The following is a 22,253-nucleotide window of genomic DNA, read 5'->3' on the forward strand; positions in this document are numbered from 1 at the left end:
TTCATTGCACAATTTCATTCAGAAGAAATACATTTTTAAATGTGTTTGAAAATGGTCAGATTTCAGATCAAAGCTCTGTCCTTTCTTCTGAGATGCACCAAACTTAAAATAGAGAGGTCCTCGCTTGTAGGTCTCTCTGGTTCCTGCCAGACCAGTGTGGTGCCTTTGTGCATCTATACTGGAGATTTGGTAATGGGAGTAAAACCCTCTCGTTGTCTCCCACATCCCCAAATATCCTCTGGCAAAAAGCTGATTGGCTGTGTCTCATGCACAAGTCGATACTCCACCTATTGAGCTATTGACGTTGTCGAGATCTAGAGGATAGGTTTGAACTCCTGCCAAAGTTAGATCCTCTAATCCCCAAGTGAGAGAGAATATGCCTTTCCTCTTTTGGATAAGGACCATTGTTAAGCCCCCAGATTCAGGCAGAATTTTGAAAGATCCTTTTAGCTCAGATTTCTTATTGCATTTTAATACCATGGATCTTCTGATCTGCCTTGGTCTTTTACTAATCCCACTGCAAGATACTTTATGTTTTTTGTATGTCAATATCTCATCTCCAACAGGTGATGTTCATTAGGAAACTGACAGATTACCACACAGCTATTTTGGCCAAGACAGACTGATATTCAAATCTCTTTAGATTCCTTTTTTGAACCTGTCACGTCTGTATTCAACATGTGATGACAGGATGCATTAAAGTCGCATAGTTGAGCTTGAGGGAAGAGCAGAAGGGAGAAAAAATCATTTTAGAAATTATCATTTAGCTGCCATATAAAATGCGCTATGTGGCAGATGGTGAACTGTGCATGTTTATTACCCAGCAGGCCAAATATAGAAAAGGTCATAAGCACGCCATTCCTTCTCCAGCAACACTATAATTCTGACACAATCTTTAGATCCAATACACCCGCAGATGACAGAGAAAAATTTACAAGTTGCAGGCAGCACATATTATCATAGTACATAATATTATAATAAAAAATATAACTCTGCAATTAAATATATTTAATACACATTTAGTCATTCATTCAGTCATCTGACACTAACTACTTTTTATTGATCTTTGTTGTCCTGTCTTTTAAGCCATCCTTTAAAAGAAAGCATAAATACATGCTAAAGAGACGTTCATAGAAAGAAATATTAATAAAACAATGCATACATTACACAAAAAATTGCCTACTGTATCTGAGGTTGACCCAAATGTGTGGGACGATAGCTTCCCATTTAATAAGTCTATAATTCCCTGCTAGTCTGTAATACGGCTGACATTTCACCAGACATTCATTCACACATACTGTACCAGAAGTGCTAAAGTACTAAAGAATTTATGCATGTTTTGACATTTGCACTTAAAGAGAATATTTTGTCATTCATAATTTGTGCACTGCCAAGTAGAGCTCAAGGAGTCCATTATGGAACTAATGATGGCTTATATATATATATATATATATATATATATATATATTGGGGGTTTTTTGTTGTTTTTTTATGTATTGTTTTATTGCAAAATGTATTTATTGGCAAAGTACGATGTCTTCATTTCAAAGGTAACACATTGAAGACCTGAGACCTGAGAACAATGAGTACTGTAGAAAGCAGTAGAATGTTGTGCTTCATAACAGTGTCACAAATGTCGTTTCATTAGTCTGAGAGAATTAAAGTCATCCATTTGCCTGACACATGGGCTTCATAAATAAATGACAAAGTATTTGAATGGTGCTTTATAATAGTTTCTAATGCAAATGGACCACCAATGAAAACATTTAATTCTATAAGAACTTGTATCAAATATACCTCTCAAAAGATGACTAACAGACAAATTATAAGAGATTTCTCAGTAATTCATAAGTGTTTTTTATTCACTGTACAGTACATAGTTTTTTATTCACTGTACATACAACTGCATTTATTATATATGTGTTCATGTCCTATGAATGCCATTCTGTTTACACTGTGGAGCTCCTGTACTAGAACAAATTCCTCGTATGTGAAAATATACTTGGCAATAAAGACCTTGCTGATTCTGATTCTGGTGTGTGGATAAACATTTAGTCATTCATCTGTAGTGTATCCTGATCACAGTCACAACTGATCCTCGGTGGATCCTGGTTACAAGATAAGAAAATTCAGCCGCAGGGCACTGTGCGCACCCACACACACACACACACACACACACACACACACACACACACACACACACACACACAAATCATATAAGTAATAAAATGAATCCTCTTTCTACTTACTTTCATATAAAAACAAAGACATACGCTTATGCTTATAAAAACTTACTTATGTCCTTTCACACTTTTGGATGTTTAGGTTTAAATCATCCAGTATATTTATTAAATAGCTAACACTGTCATCCAGAGTTATCCAGTGAAATTCACTTTCTGTCCAGTGATGGTGAAACGAATGACAGCCGAGTAATTTTGCCATCAAATTTGAAATAATTGGTTGAATTAAAGCTATAATGATTACAGTGCAAATATGTCAAAAGCAATTGTAATCTTTACAAATCATTTCAAAATCCAAATCTAAATATCTGAGGTTCTTCAAAAAGCTTTTTTTAGATCCCATTAATTACTTAAATGAATTGTCTCAATTTTTGTCACTTAAATAGTGGAGTGAATAGTTAATAATAAAGAAATGAAAAGACGTGTTACACAAAACATTTCATGTTTTTTATCGGACCTCTGTCATATGTGTTGTAATACATATTGAAATACAGTAAATATTAGTAATAATAGTAGTAGTATCTTCAGTATTCTCAATAATGTTTTGTATCTAGAAGTTTTATAACATTTTATGAGAAACATATCAATTACACTAAAGTGTACATTTACTCGGGATCTGTTTACTTTCATTGCCTGTGTCAGGATTCATACAAATTCTAGTGGATCATTCAAATGCGTTTCTGCCTGCCATCAAGTGATGTACTTCTGCCAAGGTCGGCTGAGAAGGAGACATAAAACAGGGGCTTGGTACTCCTTTTGCTCTCTCTCTCTCTCTCTCTCTCTCTCTCTCTCTCTCTCTCTCTCTCTCTCTCTCACCCACATGCACTAACACATCATGTTTATGCTTAATGAGGGAAAATGGCAGCAGTGACAGACATAAGTGCATACATCATATGTTACAGTACCCAAATCCACTCAAGGTTTATACGTTTTATTGACATCATTCTGAATTTTCTGTTCAATTTCAAGAAAAAAATTACCTCCAAAGATTCAGTATGACTTTGTTTCAGAACATATTGCAAGACAGTGCTTAAAATTCACCAGGGTTTTGTGATTAGGCAAAAAATTCCAAATGAATAAGAAACTACAGCTTGTGTGCGAGTTGTTATCGATGCGCAGGAGGGCCTAAAACCGCTATAGTAGCTTTTTACAGCAAGGTCAGTGTTTTTATCCTTGGTCAACTGAAAATTGTGCTGTGGATGGTAGAACTAGAGGTGTCCCCCCTCCTTTCCTGAGCTAATACTTAATGTCTGCAATGCCCTTTTCAACTTGGTTGGAAAGGACTAATCGCATCACTGCGAAACATCACCAAGATCTTGTTGTCTTTATTTCGCAAACACATGCAAACTCTTCTTCCCCGTGTGGGTCATCAAAGGCACTGTCAGGTGAGTCCCACTGCTCTCTCCTACAGATCTCAAAGGAGTCATATTATCATATTATCAGCAAGTTCTCCTGACATACACTATTTGTACAAAATATAATCCATGAGGCTCGCATATTGGCCTCATGCATCAATTTGTCAAGCAAATCTGACAGAAAGAGCAGTAAGAGCTTGTTCATTGCTATGGAACATACATTCAGGAAGCTGTAAGTGATTAGATTAATAGATGACAAAAATGAATTTACTGTTCTGTCTGATTAATTAGTAACAGAAAATATCCCTGTGAAAGCCAGCTCTGTGAGTAAGTTGGTTAGAGGCAGGGGATGTGTGAGAGCAAGCAATAAAATTATGCATGGAAGTGATTTTAGTCTGGCGAATATTTCTATTTTAATTGCTGTCCATTCCAGGCCATTTCATTTGCAAAGCAACATCAACCTTAAATCTTTTTTTTTGTTTGTTTGTTTTACCTCAACTTAAAATCCCACCCACAGAAAGAAATATTGTCCATGTAAAAATGGTGGGCATACAATCTGTGTAATCACATCAAGGAAGTAATCAAATCAAGGGTCACTAGGCATGTACTACGAAGTTATCTAATTTGTATTAACTTTATGGGGCAGAAACCTCAATTTGATCAGTGATGTGCAGACAGCATTAATCAAAAAACATCCATTTGTGTTGCTCTAAAGTCTTAGCATTAAACTCAAGTGGAAATTAAGTAAACACAAAGGTCTCTGGGAAAGGAAATATCTTTGATGGAGAGATTTGGCTGTTTTTTTATTTGTGTGTGTGTGTGTGTGTGTGTGTGTGAGAGAGAGAGAGAGAGAGAGAGAGAGAGAGAGAGAGAGAGAGAGGCAGAGAGAGAGAGAGAGAGAGAGAGAGAGAGAGAGGCAGAGAGAGAGAGAGACAGAGAGAGACAAAGAAAGAGAGAACTGTTTTATGGCTTCCACTATTAAAAAATAATAAGAAGCTGTAAACAATCAAACTATATATATATATATATATATATATATATATATATATATATATATATATATATATATATATATATATATATATATATATTTGTATAGGCATTCAACTCTTTTTTATATATTAAATAAACACAAAATATAAAAATCTACTCTTTCATAGGTTCCATTTGCATTATTTCAGCTATGTTTAAGTCAATAACATTTTAATGAGAGAAATCTCCCGAATTGTTTTTTTAGAGGATAAAACCTGCTGTGCTGATCCACAGTATAGTGGCTGTTTAAATGCCGGAGATAGACTTTCCTTTTGTAGGATGTTCCTTTAAGAACAAAGTTATTATGTTCTCTCCCTGTGGAAGAAAATGTATTGTGCTGAGGATAAGGTTGTTAAAACCTCATATAAAGATTTGACTCATTATATCCATTATAACCTCCAGCCTCACTTAGACTTGATGGCTGTAGACAGGAGTTCCAGCCCCAGAAGTGCTTCGTTTTATTCCAATTAAGCTGTCCACTAATGACTGGCTTATCCTGGTGGCTGAGATAATTCTAAAGGAATAGGGAAATTCAGGAAGAGCAATTTAGGAGACCCTCCTCCTCATCACACACCCCGCTGTCACACACACTTCGCATCCCCGGGTTTTCCGTGGCTCTCCTGCGTTTGTTGCCAGGCAACCCCAGGCTGCATTGATATTCACAGCAGAGGGAGCTGGGGATGCCGGCTGCTTTTGGAGTGTAGCAGCAGGAACATCAGCACCGGAGCTACACTTCCCTCAACAACACACGCTCCTCACACAGCTCACAGCACATCACCCAAGAGGACGATTTACTCTCTCACTCTTTTTTGCTCTGTTCATCCTTTTGCTCTTTGGTTCATAAAGTGACTTAACTAGTTTTCTAGTTTTGATGCTCAAGTCACGGACACAGAGTGCAGTCTGAAACTCTTAGTTCTGTACTAGAAGTGCTTCTATTAGAAGAGCAATTTGGATTGAGGTTTTAACAATGTGTCGGTGCCATGGAGAAAAGAAAAGACTTTCTCTGACTTGATAATGGAGATAGAACAAGAGAGATCATTCTGGGCATTGTTTTCACTCTGTCACAAGCTTTAAATTATCTTCAACCGGGATTTATCTTAAAAATAGAAGAAGAAGAAGAAGAAGAAGAAGAAGAAGAAGAAGAAGAAGAAGAAGAAGAAGAAGAAGAAAAAGAGAAGAAGAAATGATGGGGAGAAGGTTTCAAGCTGTGCTAAAGAAACTGATGACAACTAAACAGAAGCACAAGTGAAATGAAACAGGGCAGGAAATTACAGCGCTGCCTTAGGAAGCACCCGAACACAGGGACCCTGAAAGTGGACAACCTCTTTAACACTGGAACCTCTTTACAGATACAGAATGAGTGGAGTTAACTTGTGTTTTAGTTGCCTGGGTTGTCTTCACAATCCAAGAAGGCAATCCCCTCCAGCATGCCCCATGCTATGTTCTTCCTGATGCAGTGCAAGGTAAGAGCGAATACATTCTGTCACGACATGTTTATTCTGAAGACTCTGTGCCTGCTCATTACTGAACAATCAAGTGCAATTGAGTGCAATCAAGCCAACGTGGTGACTAGCAACTAAATGTAGCTTGTGTCACTGATAACATTGTGTAAAACACGAAATCAATATAAAATACGTATGAAATAATTGAAAATAATTAATTAATTAAAGAAAGAAAGAAAGAAAGAAAGAAAGAAAGAAAGAAAGAAAGAAAGAAAAGAAAATTAAATAAATAAATAAATAAATAAATAAATAAATAAATAAATAAATAGATAGATAAATAGATAAATAGATAAATAGATAAATAAATAAATTTGTTTGACTGATGTAATATTACTGTTGCCCTTTCAGTTGAAAGCCAAGTGATGAGCTGCTAGTGATGAGCTATTTACTCTATGAGCAAATTAAAATTATGATCACAATATTTTATATTTAGCTGTATATACAGTAGTTGAATAATCTGAAATTTTTACATAAACTTTTCTAAGGTATCCATCCATATGGATACAGAACTGCAGAACATTGTGTGAGCTTTTGTTTGCTTGTGTGTGTGTGTGTGTGTGTGTGTGTGTGTGTGTGTGTGTGTGTGTGTGTGTGTGTGTGTGTGTGTGTGTGTGTGTGTGTGAGAGAGAGAGAGAGAGAGAGAGAGAGAGAGAGAGAGAGAGAGAGAGAGAGAGAGAGAGAGAGAGAGAGGTACATGCATGCACATCTAATATAATGGGTGTTGTTTATTTTCCTTCCATTTTAATCCAATGCCAAGAACAACTTTTTCTGACAGAGCAGGTTATTGTCCTTAGACATTTGATATACACAGAAATATTCAGGTGGCAACAAATGTTACACCTCAGTGCTCCAGAAAAATCCATTCAGCCTGTGTGTAACCTGTTTTTCCAGGTTTGTCATTTTCTCCGTTATGCTTTTTTGCCCCTATATTCTCCAGCTGTGATAGGTTTGGTGCACAGATCTGTTCCTCTTTTCGGGGAATTGCTATACAGGTTCAACCTCTCTTGAAGCATGTCATACCTTCCATAAAGGTGGGAAAATCAAATTTATTCTTAGAAGTATTTTACTAGAGCTTTTTATATACATGAAATGTGTGTATTATTTCCCTTTCTTTCTTTATTTCTTTGTGACACATATGGTTCATATACTGTTTACAAAGTAAATGCATTTTTCAAACAGGTTACATAATAAACCTTTAACTGCCTTAAATAAAACCAAGGTAAACACATTAAGGAACTTGTGGTGAAAAATGAATGATTGTAGTTCTTGCTCAAGTTGTCTTCTTCCAGCCGTTTTCTGGCTATACAGCATTTATGTATCAATGTACAGTTTCCCAAGATTTCCTGTATCTGATCCAAAAAATCTCGGTTGATTCTCACTGAAAAGAAAATAAGAAATTACCCGGTACATGGACATAAAAGTTTAGATTAGGAATACTAGTAACCACCACATTATATGGTTTTTCCGTGTGCTTGTTTCTCCCGACTGTTTCCAGAAACATGATTCAACATATTCAGGCTTCATCTATATTATTACTATTGTAGAAATAAAAAGAAATAAAACCTGTCATGGTTGAACACACAGTGTTTTATTATAAACTTATTTGTCTGATGTTTTGCTACATGATGGTTTTAGCATAAAAAATTAATTCATTTGTGTTTCACCGAGATTCATTTATTAGAATAATTACTGGGTCAACAATGCAAAATCAGTTTTAGTGGAGAATGGGTAAGTTTTGTTTTTTTTTTTCTAATTATGGTGAAATTACCAAACCATGTATGTTTTTTTTTTTAATAGTACAAATATTAGGGATGATTCAGTACCTTTTTGATGAATGATTGAAATTCTAGAAATCTGCATTTACTGTAACTAAGTTATAAGTTTAACTACGTTTATTCACTTTTATCAAGCAACAATTGTACAGTGTGATGTGACGATTGTGAAGACAGATCTTGATGTACAATGTGAGACAGATTTGAGCGACAGAAGAATTTCATCTTTACATCAGTTAATTTATTTCTTTTAAAATGCTATCTTAGTTGACGATTGCGTCCACGATTGTCTGGTCCATCCATGTGTGGAATCAATTTATTATGATATATTTGTATAGTAATGCCATCTGTCATTTACAAAAAAAAGAATAGTTTTGTGCACACTGTAACTTTGCCCTAAACTTATTTTTTAAATCAAAAGTTACTTGTCTTTATACATATCAGCATTTTCATTGCTGCAAACAAAAGGACCACACAAAAGGACCACACAGTTTACGACCAGCCGAGTCCACCATCCCCGACATGCCATAGAGCAGAGCAGTGCTATGGTGGAAAAATTCTCTACTTTCTTAATGATAAATAAACACAAGAACTGAACTAAAATCAATCAAAACAATTATCTCCCATACTCCAGAGTTACTTACCAACAAATATTATAATCAAAACAGCTACTGAAAGGGTGCGTCACATAACAAACTGGCATGCTCCATGTCTTTATAACCATTTGTGTTATTAATAAATCTGGCTACAAAGCTATATAATGTGGTAAACAAATATGACCAAATCCCACCATAAGGCATCAATTAATGTATTACTGTAAAGTGCACCAGTGCTGTATTTGCAAATGAGCCTTGCCAATCTGTGTGTGTGTGTGTGTGTGTGTGTGTGTGTGTGTGTGTGTGTGTGTGTGTGTGTGTGTGTGTGTGTGTGTGTGTGTGTGTGTGTGTGTGTGTGTGCGTGTGCGTGTGTGTGTGTGTTAATTACTGCTTCCATCACAAACCACAAAATAAACTAGACTCTGAACTGACACTTTGATTGATGTTACCTGAAATGTAAATTGAATGTTAAATAATCTTGTGAAAAATCAGGGGGAAAAGTTCCTGAGCATTTGCACAACATTTTGTCTGTTGCAATGTCAAGAAGTAGTTAGAAATACAGAAGATGTGTTTACTTGTAAAATAAAAAAAATAAAAAAAAAAGATTATGTACTTGAACATATGAAGTGTATTTGAATTAAAGTCTTTTTGCATTTTCAGATTCTGTAGGATAATAGTATCAGAAAATGATCCATGTTTTTACATTTATTGAAATGAGTATCAGTCATAATTTGAAATAATATAAAATAATTCTTCCGGTAAACTGCTATGAAAGTCAAAGTCCAGCAATTCATGCACACAGTTTTTAGCATTCAAAAGCTCTAATAAACTGTTTAATTGGAAGCATAATATAGTTTATCCACCAGCAACATATTACATCCAAACTTTCAAGGTTGCTAAGGACAAATACATGAGTGTAAATAATTAATTTAAAAACTGTAAACTTTTTACCTTGCTGAAGGAACTGGTAAAGAATCTGCGCATGCATATTCAATATATTTTCTTTGCTTCCAAAACATATTCAGCCAGTAAGCATATATTATTCAGTGGGCGTTGGAAATTAATATATTTTTGATGAAAAAATCTTTTTCTTGCCTTGAATAAATCATCAAACTGTAAAAGCTTTAAGAAAACCTGAGCAGCATGCATGAAACAACTAAGCAAGAACAGTACTAAAATACTTGTTCTGATTTCTGATACTGATTAAATTGGTCTTTTTTTAACAATTTTTTTTTTTTTAAATTAAAAAAAGAAACAGATAACAATTTCCCAGTAACAGTTACGAAACCTATATTAAAATTGTTTACTGTATAAATTATGCCTTGCTGTATTGTGCTAGATTTACAGCATAAAGTTATTATTACTGTATGTGCTAGATATACAGCATGAAGTACGTTTATTTATTTTACTACATTACCTGTTCAAAAAACCTAAATCAATCACACAACATAAGATGATAAAGGAAAGTTATAGTCACATGAGCAGTTATTAATAGCCTTCATACTAAACTTACATTTTAGATACACAGTAAAATAAACCAACATCTAATTAATGTTATTTGCTGCATTAGTTTAAGTGACGTGACATACGGCTAAGAACGGTGACCCATACTCAGAATTTATTCTCTGCATTTGACCCATCCAAAGTGCACACACACACAGCAGTGAACACACACACCGTGAACACACACCCGGAACATTGGGCAGAAATTTATGCTGCAGCGCCCAGGGAGCAGTTGGGGGTTCGGTGCCTTGCTCAAGGGCACCTCAGTTGTGGCCGGCCCGAGACTCGAACCCACAACCTTAGGATTATGAGTCAGACTCTCTAACCATTAGGCCATGACTTGCCCTTAGATAACATACTATCATAAATGATCAATTTAACTGTGTTGAATGTCAGTTAACATTAATGGAAATAATCAGCACTCAGATGTGGAGGCCCTGGAGAAAGTAATTAATTAACCTGTGTATTACATGAGAATTGCTCTTTTTTGACAAAAGTCCAACTTCCTGAGTGGGTTAGCATTCTGTACTCTTGACATGGTTTACTGATGCTCATTTTTTTGTGTTTTTTTTTTTCTTTTCTTTAACAGATAAGTCTGAAAAGGCAACTGCAGACTACTTCAGAAAAAATGGTAAACACTTCTCATGGTGATGAGGAAAAAGGAATTCAAGACAAGGAAAGCAAGGAGGAAACCATTTTGGCCATGCTAGGCATTATTGGGACGATCCTCAACTTGGTTGTTATCATTTTTGTGTACATCTACACAACACTGTAAACTACAATACTGCCGTGTGGAGCAACAGAACAAAACTACATAATGCTTCATGTCAAAATATTCAATCTGGATAATCACAGTACTGACTACCAGAAAGAACACAGACATCTCAGACTATATGGAAAATACAGTGTTAGTGTTTTCCAGAGGCTCAAGAGAAGACCGTGGGGCAGCGATTCGCTACCGTCTGCGTCAGAGGACATCAATGAGAACTTTATTATTTGTAAATATTTGCTACTTTCTCCAGTGTGTGAGCTACATTTTACATGCTTGTAAGCATGATGGAAGTTTTGTGTGTACAATATCACAGTTTACAAAGTATTAATGAGAAAACTGGGGTGGGATTAATGAACGCTAAAAGTGAGTTGATGTATAGGACACACACTTGTTTGAAAATTTAAAATTTTACGCTATTTTTATTTTTTTTTTTAAAAACAAGTATGTTAACCTGGATTGCATCCTGTCACTCGGTAGTGTTATAATTTCAGGATATTTGCAATACCATTTATAATAATTTGTTTATGACGATATCTTACAGTAGATCAAGTTTGGCATTAATTAATAAAAAAAATTTTATCAGGAAGAGTGCAAAAAGTTAGATTAAAAAAACATGCAATATATTGTTAATAAGCAAGGTGAACTATGTACAATATGTGAACATGGAAATGCACTATTGAATTTTAACTATAAAGCAAAGTGGATTATTTTGTGTAACTGTGAAACATACTTCAGTGTACAGTATACAACATAATATATATTGCCTTAATTGAAAAACATTATTTCCAGGTCCATGTCTGCATCTCAGCCATTTCCTCTGCAGACAGAAGTCTATATTGTTCTCCTTGGTACAGTAAGGCATATCTTTACCAAAAATAATGCTGATTTAAACTAATATTTAAATATATTTCTATCAAACTGTGGTAAATAAAACATTCAAATGAAAGTCATTAAATTCCATTCAAACCACTCTTTTTTACAGAAATACATACAGTATTATTGTGCAACACACGTTGATAGCAAAAGCACAATGTTATAGAATATCTTTGCAGAATGAATGTACAGTATATACATTATATGTGCATGTTCTTCTTATATGAAAGGCTTTTGTCATTTAAAGAAGTGCCTGTGTTTCAGTAAGACCCATTTACTCATCTCCAAAATCTCTCAGCATTCATGGATTTTTGTTACTCATAGTTTATTCTACTGATTAAGAGACACATAGGTGTTTGTCGTGTTATAACCAATAGGTTAATTGACCAATGTAGCATTAACAGTAGTACAGCATTGTAAAAATAAAAACAAATTGAAATTTTGTAGGTTTTTTTCTAATTTGAAAATGTAGATATATTTCACGATTTTTATAAAAAAACACATTGAACACAATTATCTGTTCATTAAACTGCAAAAAAAGAGGTCATAATCTGATTTTTGTTTCAATTTAGAAAAATAATATATGGACAAATATTCATACAATTTTTAAACTACATCTCATCTCACATTACCTGTGAAATGAGACAGTCAAATCTTTTAAATAATGGTGGTGTATCCGTTTAGGAAACAACATTAACGCTAGCTATATATAAATATAGTTGGTCTTCAATTCTAAATGTATTTTGTATTTTTTGTATTTTATTATTTTTTATTTATTTTGTTCATGTATTTAAATATTTTTGTCATAAATGTATTCAAAATAGTTTTGATTATACCCATGCCAAGGTATGCAGATATGAATGGGATGTTTTCTATAAAATATACTTGCCCAAATTCAGATTTTTGTCTGATCTGAACTGAATAAAAATGCCTTCATGGTAAAGTTGTGACAGCAGTGAAGCAGAAATTACATAAAACTCTTTTCTCCTATCATTTAGGTCACACACGTGTCAAAATAATTTTGGCCTTCATTAGAATTCCCCACTATCTGTGGCCAAGTGGAATAATCCTGTTTGGACAAAATGACACAGAGAGATGGAGAGAGATGAGGAAAATGGCATACTAAAAACAGCTTAACTCTTGTATGTGAATTTCAGAGATTAGGCAATGAACCAAACAAACAATGTTATTTGAAGATTCCCAGCTGAATAAATTCAGTTGAGCCCAGAAGCAGGCATTCAGTCCGTTTTGCTGGAGTATGCAGATGCTTAGCTTTGGTTCGGTGCATAGAAAGAACAAATATGAACCCACCATCCTCACCATGTCCGACAGTTTAAATAATTGATATCTGATTATCAATTTTATTCAATTGTCTTCAGAAATTGTGTTATCCTGATCAGGGATCATAAACAGGTGGACCTGAAGCCAATACAGTAGATCTGTAATTTTAAGTCAAGTCAAGTCCTGTCAATAAGTTTTCATTGTCATTGCAACCATATATAGCTGTTGCGTTACACAGTGAAATGAGACAACGTTTCACCAGGACCATGATGCTACATAGAAATCTATATAGAAAAAGACTAAGGTGATAAAACTGAATACAGACCATCAAATTCTCAGTATCTATATTAAGTAATAAATCCATGCATGTTTAATGCACACTCACTAGAATAAATTATTAAAGGGAACATCATCAAAACTCAAAACACTGGCATTTAGAAACACAAAACAGAAAGAAAAAACGAGAAAACTTCATATGTTGATTTTTTTAACATAGATTGCTGGTCCATTGGAATTTAGATCCATAAGAATGAACTATGTATTAAATACACGAATATATGACTTTTCCAACATGAATAAAACAACAAGAGAACCTTTGGATTTAAACTTGCATGGATTTATAGTGAAGCATCTATAAACCTGGAGGCCCATCAGCTTTTTATTGTGCTTTGCCAAAAACAAAAAAACCAGATAAGTAACTTTTCAGATAAACCAGATCACCAGATAAACTTTTCAGTCTGTGTAGCATTTTGAAAAAGAAAGAAAAAAACATTGCATTTGGTCTTTCTGGACTGTTGGACTCTCCCTAACATCTCCCTAATGTTAAAATGAACGTGTGCAGCTGTGTTGTACAGTATATTGCTCAGTTTACAAAACTGAAGTCAGTGAAAATTGAAAAGTGCAAAATATTTTTCCAAGCAGTACATAATTAAGTATTATATTTGGCTGATCCACTAAAAGAAAACATTTGCTGTTGACTAACTTAAAACCATATGTCACATAAAAAAAGCAAAACAAATCTTGTTTATAAGCTTGTTTATGCCATATGATGAGCAATTAAGGTTTCAACGCAACTTCTCTGTACTTCAATTCTAATTCACAGCTTAGCTCAAGAAGCTTTTTCTTGTAATTAAGCCCATAACTATCAAACAAATGCAAATTTAAAGTTTCTACTCATATCTGTAATTAAAACATCCTCTCCCAGAGCCGTTATGCAGATGCCGACAACATACAGTTAAGGCTGATTCCATGTTTTTCCGATCAAATGATACTCTGGATGTTTTAATCAGCAACTGAGATGATTTTGAAAGCAAATTGTAAATCTACAGAATATTAGTATGTATGTGCATGTATATATGATGCTTTTATTCCATTGGTAGAAGGTAGAATGTGCTTTAACTCAAGTTTGTATTAATAGAAACTGATTTTACAATCTGATCTCTACCTGGCCAACAAGTACAGACAGAACCTTCAGAAGCATATTACAGTTTGGGCGATGACTTTCTCTGGCAGAGTTAACAGAGTGAAATGGTTTCTGTGAGAGTCAAGCACCTCTCATAAATTTCACACGACGTGCACACATTTCTACTGCCCTCAACATTTATTCAAGCGTTGAAATAAATCCTGTGATTGTAACTAGAGCAATGCTGACACCCATGACAAATCCTGACTTTTACATAGAGAAGAAAGAAAATAGATGTGGATGAAGCAAATCTGATTAACAAGTTTGGTTGGATGTTACACAGCTTTTTTTTAATCCTATCTGGATGATGACATTGAGGTGAAATGTAAAAGATATGTGGGTTTTTTTGTTTTTAATCTCTGTGTTATGTGAAACACAAAAGAATCATTCTTTAAATTATATCGTGTCTGATTAACCTAGAAGTTACAACCATATATGCGAGATGCTGACATTTGTACATGTGGATAAAGCCATTTATCATTGTGGATAACAAAACTGCAATTAAATGTATTGCAGGTGATTGTTAAAGTCTGAAATATATATTTATTGTTGCAATCTGATCTGTGTTGTGACATGGATAGCTGGGACTTTGCCGTAAATGATAACTCAAAACGCACATAAGGTATTTGTGAAAACCATTAATGTTAATTTTACTGGAGTTATTTTTGACTGTCTACAGAATATATGTCAATTACAAAAGATACCTTGGCTCATTTAATAAAATAATTATTAAATGGCAATTTTATTTTACTTTCGGCAGTTCCCGTTAGGGGTCGCCACAGAGAATCATCTGTTTCCACCTAACTCTATCCTTGGTGTCCTCTACTCTCACACCAATTAACCTCTTTCAACACATCCATATATCTTCTCTTTAGCTTTCCTCTTGACCTCTTTCCTGGCAGCTCCATCTCTAACATCCTTCTACCAATATAAGCACTCTCCCTCCTCTGCACATGTCTAAACCATCCTCAATCTAGCCTCTCTGACCTCGTCCCCAAAACAACCAACCTGAGCTGTCCCTTTAATCCTATCCATCCTCATCACTCCAATAGAGAGCCTCAACATCCTCATCTCTGCTAAATCCATCTCTGCCTCATTTCTTTTCCTCACTTCTACAGTCTCTAACATATACAGCATAGCTGGTCTCACTACTGTCTTGAACACCTTTCCTTTAATTCTTGTTCCCAGTCTTCTTTCACACAACACTCCACTGATGATTCACATGTTTAAATTTGGCACGTTTTACGCAGGATGCCCTTTCTGAGGCAACCCTCTCTATTTATCTGGGCTTGGGACCGGCACAGAAGTCACTAGCTTGCAACCCCTGTTGCTAAATTTATTATATAATATGCAATTTCACGTATTATTTTAATTATTAAATGCTAATAATATGTAAAATTACAAGAGAAAAAGACACAATATTTCAACCAATTTCCCTTTAAAAGTCCCCACATTGCTGTGCTAGTCTATGTTTTTGAGTTAAATTGCTCTGTTAAATTATCCCCTTAAATCATTTCAGTGAGTATGAATTTAAAGACTGAGCGTCATTAAAATTTCACATCAAGGATCAAGCAAATGTGTTGCGCAAAAATGCTGTGTACAGTTTTAAAGATTAATAGTCATTATGAGCGCAGCACATTTTATTTATGTTTAAGCCACATCACAGTGCATTTAATTGAAATCCTTTTGGTACATTTAGAGTGTTTTTTTAAATAATGATATATTTACTGAACGGCAGTTCTGCACATCCAGCAATGCATCAAACATTGCTGGATAAGCATTTCCTATAAGATTAAGAAGCTCTTCAGGAACATCTGTGTGGGTATCATATATGCCCTCACCACAGAACTGGAAAGGCTTTGACTGATGATGACAGCTACAGCAGTGAAAGAGGATCTGGCAGCCCCATCACATGAGCACATCTGCCTCAGTCTAAAACAGATCCATTAAAACCGAAACAAGTGACCTTGACTAAATTGCACTCTTCCTCTCTGAGGGAAGGAAGAGGCTTTTAGAAACGTGTATGAAACCGGCTTGTATGTAGGGAAGCTCCTTTAATATGAGGGGTATTTGGACAATGGTTGGTTACAGGCAATTCTTAATATTTGCACAGTGTTGTGGCACAAAAAGATGATTAAATCAGCTAATTCTTGGTAATTAAATCCATAAAATTTAATTAATTTTATTTGTCAGTTTTAACAGACATTTTTACAAATCATTTTAATGTAATCCAGATATAGATTTAGATCTCCAGTGAAACTGCAAACTAGAGGCAGCAGTGTCAAGAAGAAGCCTTCTGGAAGAAAACTTAAAATGAACCAGACTCAAAGGGAAACCCATCCTCTTTTTGGTGACCACAGACATTGGGATTATACATCACTACTCTTGTACTATATTTTCTGTATATATAAGTCAAATTGTACTAAGCATGTTAAAAAAAGAGAAAGGTTTCAATAAGAGATGAGCACAAATCTTCAAAAAAGATAATAAAGGTGTGGGTATAAACTATTTGGGGACAATCCACAACAGCAGAAGGGGAGCACACATACAAAAAGCTCAATGCAGAAGATCTTGTCAAATGAAATCTTGCCAAATCGAATGTACAGTTTAATGAAAGTGAAAACAACTACAGAGACATGTTTGATACATATTATGAAGAAAGCCGAAAAGTTTGCAGATGGTTCAGATTAAGAATATAAAGAAATAGTTCTTTTTATCTGTTAGTAACACAGTTCTCCCACTTTATATTAGTATTATAGCAGCAGGTCCCCGAGGTATTGTAAAGGATTGTGCAAAACAGCAATCAACTGAAATGTGAGACAGCATGTGCAAAGAGCAAAAACAGTGTGCAGAACAGCATGTACAGTAAACAGTTTGATGGATGTATATTAGAAGAGTGTGTAGTTGGTGTAGGTCTGTGCAGTCCATACAGTTGATGTGCGTGTGTGTGTTGTGCTCAGTACAGTTCAGTTAAGTTATTGAGGAGTCTGATGGCTTGTGAAAGTATGCACGCTTAAGTATATGCTTACGTATGCATGCTTAAAAATAAGTATACAAGCTTTGACTGATATGCATACTTAATTTTTGAGTATGCATACTATGCATACTTATTTTTTAAGTATGCATACTTACTTTTTGAGTCGTTCTTTGAGTCAAGAAGAAGCTTTTATTGTCATTTCAACCATATATAGCTGTTGTACAGTAGTACACAGTGAAATGAGACAACGTTCCTCCAGGACCATGGTGCTACATAGAACAAAGACATAAGAGAGATATAAGGACTTACAGTAGTAAGTTAGCCCTAGCCACATAAAGTGCATCTGTTCAACCTGGTGCAAACAGTGCAGGACAATAGACAGTGCAGGACAAAAGACAGTGCAAACAAAAATACAAGACAATAGACAAAAAACAATACACAAAAGACAATACACAAAAATGGCGCAGGCCAGTGTAAATACTGTATGTTCAAACAATATTGCGTGTGCAGAAATAGTGGAATGAACATATTTTGTGTATTTTTTGTTTGCACTGTCTTTTGTCCTGCACTGTATTTTTGTCTTGTCCTGCACTCTTTGCACCAGTTTGCACAAATGCACTTTTTTTCAGATGCACTTTTATAACTTACCTTTTGAGTACGCATACTCACCTTTTGAATATGCATACTTACTTTTTGAGTATGCATACTTACTTTTTGAGTATGCATATCATGCATTCCTTGTGTCAAGAAGAAGCTTTTATTGTCATTTCAACCATATATTGCTGTTGCAGTACACAGTGAAATGAGACGTTTCTCCAAGACCATAGCTCTACATAGAACAAAGAGAGAGCTAAGGACATTTACAAAAAAACACTGAGAAATTGACCCTCAAACTCGTCAAGTACACAGACATGTTCATATTATCAGGTTTATCAGGTTTACATGACACTAGAATCAAAAATTCATATTAGGATAAATATGTTCAGATACAACAAACCTTTTGATTTGCAATGAGCCTTCATACTAAGGGACAAGTAAACCCAAAACCATAATTTAGTGACTTTCACTTCAACACTGATCATGAAGCTAAATAAATAAATAACAGGACCCCACTGTACACAAGAGCTGACTGCAACCATGCAGAGAGACTGCATCTCTCTCAGAGAGGACTTCTGTTTACTACTCCAAATCATGTTTGGTGGGGGGTGGGGGGGGGGGCTACAGGAGGGCTGATATCTCAGCATGTATGCTCCTGAGTGAAAATTTCTCTACAAAGGAAAATCAATGGAAGATAAGTGTATACTTGTTCAAACCCCGCTGTTTTCTCTCTTAGAACTCAATCATATCCTAATCTAGTCCTGAAAACACAGCAAGTCTAAATCTACGGCCAGCGGAATACCATAGTTTAACAATTACAGAGCTAAGAAAGTCACTGTACAGTACATGCAACACAGAGCTCATGAGAGCTGATTGCTGGATGAAATATTATAGGATTAACACTGCACTTGAGTTTCTACAAGGCCAAGCTTAATTTCTACTACTGCTACTATCTTGGTGAGGGAAAAGACAAGACAAAATGATCCCCACATTAGATTGCTAACCAGTAACTAATTCATGACAAATCCATTGTTCCAGATGTTAACACCAAAACAACAAATACAACTCACCACTAGCTCTACAGGAGCAAAATGTAAACTAACCTCCAAAAAAAAGAAAAAGAAAGAACAATAAAACACAATTTGCTTTCTTAACATGTTACTAGCTCCAAAACCAAGAAGAAGAAAAAAGATACAATCAACAAAAAAGTACATAGCCCTTTACAGACAAGTGAGAAAAACTAAAAAAAAAAAGACTACTACAAACTTGCACACAAGAGCTCAGTCCAATATAACCTACAACAGAGTCAACCACATAACCACTCTTCCTTGTTCCTAGGTGGAACAAGGAAGAGAGAAACACACATGCACACAAGTCAGTATGAGACACCCACTGACTAATGAAACACATAAGGGAAAAACCATAACATAGGAAATATAGGATGTAGAACAAAATCTGTTTTTATCAGTATGACGGGTTATACTGTAATAAAGAAGGTGAGGAAAGAAAAGCTGTCAGCATGAAAGCCTGTTTATGGTTATAATTTTTTTTTAAAAATAAATGTAATGTTCATGCGTACTGTACCTTGTGTTTCATTTGGATGTATGCCCACCCTGGAAGTTAATTACATTGGAAAGATGATGTCTTAGCTTGGAGCCTCAAAATTATTTCACAGCCTATAAGAAGAGACCAGTCCACCCAAGCCTTGCTGGCACATGTAATTAACAGTATCTCAGAGGAAAGGGGAACTAGTTCCCTTAACATCAAAATGTGTTTTGTAAGTTGCTGCCCTCTACTGGAACATTCCCCACACTTTTATTTTGTTTTGTTTTGAATTAATATTTCACATTTTGACCAGGAGGTCATGAATATATGCATGCTGGTGTTAATTATATATTCTGACTAACAGTGAAATGTTAGACAATTATTCAATATGTAGCATGTATTAATTATTCTTAACACACAAATCCTCTGTGTAGCATGTGTAACTGACTGTGAAAATTAATTGATTAGGATAATTACTTTTCATGTGACGGTCATGTAAAGTCATCCATCTTAAATATTTATTGTTGCTTACAGATATATTACAGGCAAAATAGGTATGATCTGGAAGTGTTTCTGAGTAACTAATTAAGGGAGCACTTAATCATTACAACATAGCACCAAGTCAATTAGGCATCACGGATATCAGTCTGTCCAGTTAAGTGATTGTGAGCCAGTTTAAGGGAGCAAATGAAAGATGCATGGGAGAGGCAACAGCAAGACAAACACCAAAAAGGAAATTTTGCAGGTGGTGACCACAATAGCTCTCTCCTTATACTTCCTGATTTTTTTTCAATCTAGTTTGTGGTTTGTTTGAGTCCTCGTCATTACTTGTCACATGAGGCAGTACCTGCAACCAAGAAGATTTGGTGATGAAGCTGTTAATGTGATTAACATGCCCTCATGCTCCCCAGACCTGAATCCTGAGAGAGTTTAAAAGTTTTTTTTTTGTTTGTTTTTTTGTTTTTAAATGGTTTGACAATTAATGTTTAAATTAAATATATGTACACTTAACTCTCAAGAGTTCTTTAATAACTAAACTCTTACTTCTGAAAACAGTTCTACATGGAACCAACTACAGTAGAAAAACATCTATTCAAGTGAATGTTCATTTCTAGCTTTTCATGCAATTGTGAAATTTGTTTATATCCTAATTTATGATGAACGTGAAGCCGAGGTGGAATCAGGCAAACGTCTCTGCTGAGGTATGAGGTCTAATTATTTAAACATCTCATCATCAAATCATTCATCCTGTTGCATCACATACTTATATATTTTCAGATTTATTTATGATATGCATGTTTATGCTGTCCATGTAGGAGTGTGCTTCAATGTTGAGTGCTTACTGAGGGATAAGGAGGATGACCTTCTCTGAATGACCTCTCCAAACAAATACTGACAGCCTTTTAAGGACCCCTTACCATTGATCTTGCCAAATAAATGTGATCTGCTGCTAAATCACGCTATGATTAAATTACACTTCCTGCCTTAGGTTTTTGAATGAAAAGAAAGCACAAAATCAATATTTAACCCAAATATATTTCTATTTTATATACTACCATGGCATATTTAAATCAGCAACCAATGCAGATTTGTAGCAGAAATCTAGAACAGTTAATTGACGTAGAAAGAAGAATCCTACCGTCCAAACATAGCAGTAGAGTTACAATTATTATGCATAGGTCACATTTTGTGACCTAATCAATGACTATAATTGAAGGCACCTGTGGTGGTGCAGGTTTTTTGCAGATTATTTGATGTGTTCCAGCACAAACAGCACACTAGCGTTGTGAACATTATCATTAATCACATCAGCCAAAGTGAGCTATAAATGTGTTTCCTCTGTTCTGTAGGTCTGCCATAAACGAATCATTCAGATGGTGCAGACAGGGTTTTGGATACAAATGCAAGGTTTTATTAAACAAAGTAGACAAATCCAACAGGGTAAAAGAAAATAAAAATCAACAGACAGGTAATGTATCATGTACTGATGCTATGCAGGATACCAGAGCATAGACGTGTGTGTCAAGAAGATAGAGCACTTTTAGTGTTCTCTTTCAGTTTGTATGTCAGTGCTTGTGTTGATTTCCAGTAATGCCATCACAGAGGATGACTTGCAGCCCTGTTTATGGATTGCTTTGAGAATGGGCCCAGTTTTGGCGGTTTGTTGTAAATATTCCAGACAAAACAAAGGCCATTCCAAGCCACATTTGCTGACCATTGGAAGAAAGACACTGACACTGTCACTGTTCAGTACATTACACACACTATTGTTTATTATGTTGATGTAATTCTTTATGAGAATGGTGATAATTGCAAATAGGTGGTGTAATGTAAATAATTACAAATAGGTGGTGTAGATGGCATAAATGTAACAAGATGTCAGGAGAGCTTCTCCTCCCTGTCTATATGCACTTGTCTGCTTTCTTTCTGTGTAAACATCAAGACACAGAAACTCATTTATATATGCATTTATTTATTTTATTTCTATAGACTGTGTAAATTTTATGAAGGACTTTTATTCGCATTTAGCACTGATTTGCTGAGTTGTATAAAGACAGCAGAACAATATTTTAAGATAAGTGTGAGCCTTCTATTATCACAGCCTCCTGTTTTTTCCCAGAAAAGCATCACAGAACACTTCATAGTGTCTTGTATCAATAATTGCAATAGCTAATCTGATTCCAGTTTCAGTAATTGCCCACATTAGTTTCTCAAGGGGTTGTCAGTTGTCCATATGTGAATGTCT

This window comes from Tachysurus fulvidraco, chromosome 12 (assembly GCF_022655615.1).
Source record: "Tachysurus fulvidraco isolate hzauxx_2018 chromosome 12, HZAU_PFXX_2.0, whole genome shotgun sequence".
NCBI lineage: Eukaryota > Metazoa > Chordata > Actinopteri > Siluriformes > Bagridae > Tachysurus > Tachysurus fulvidraco.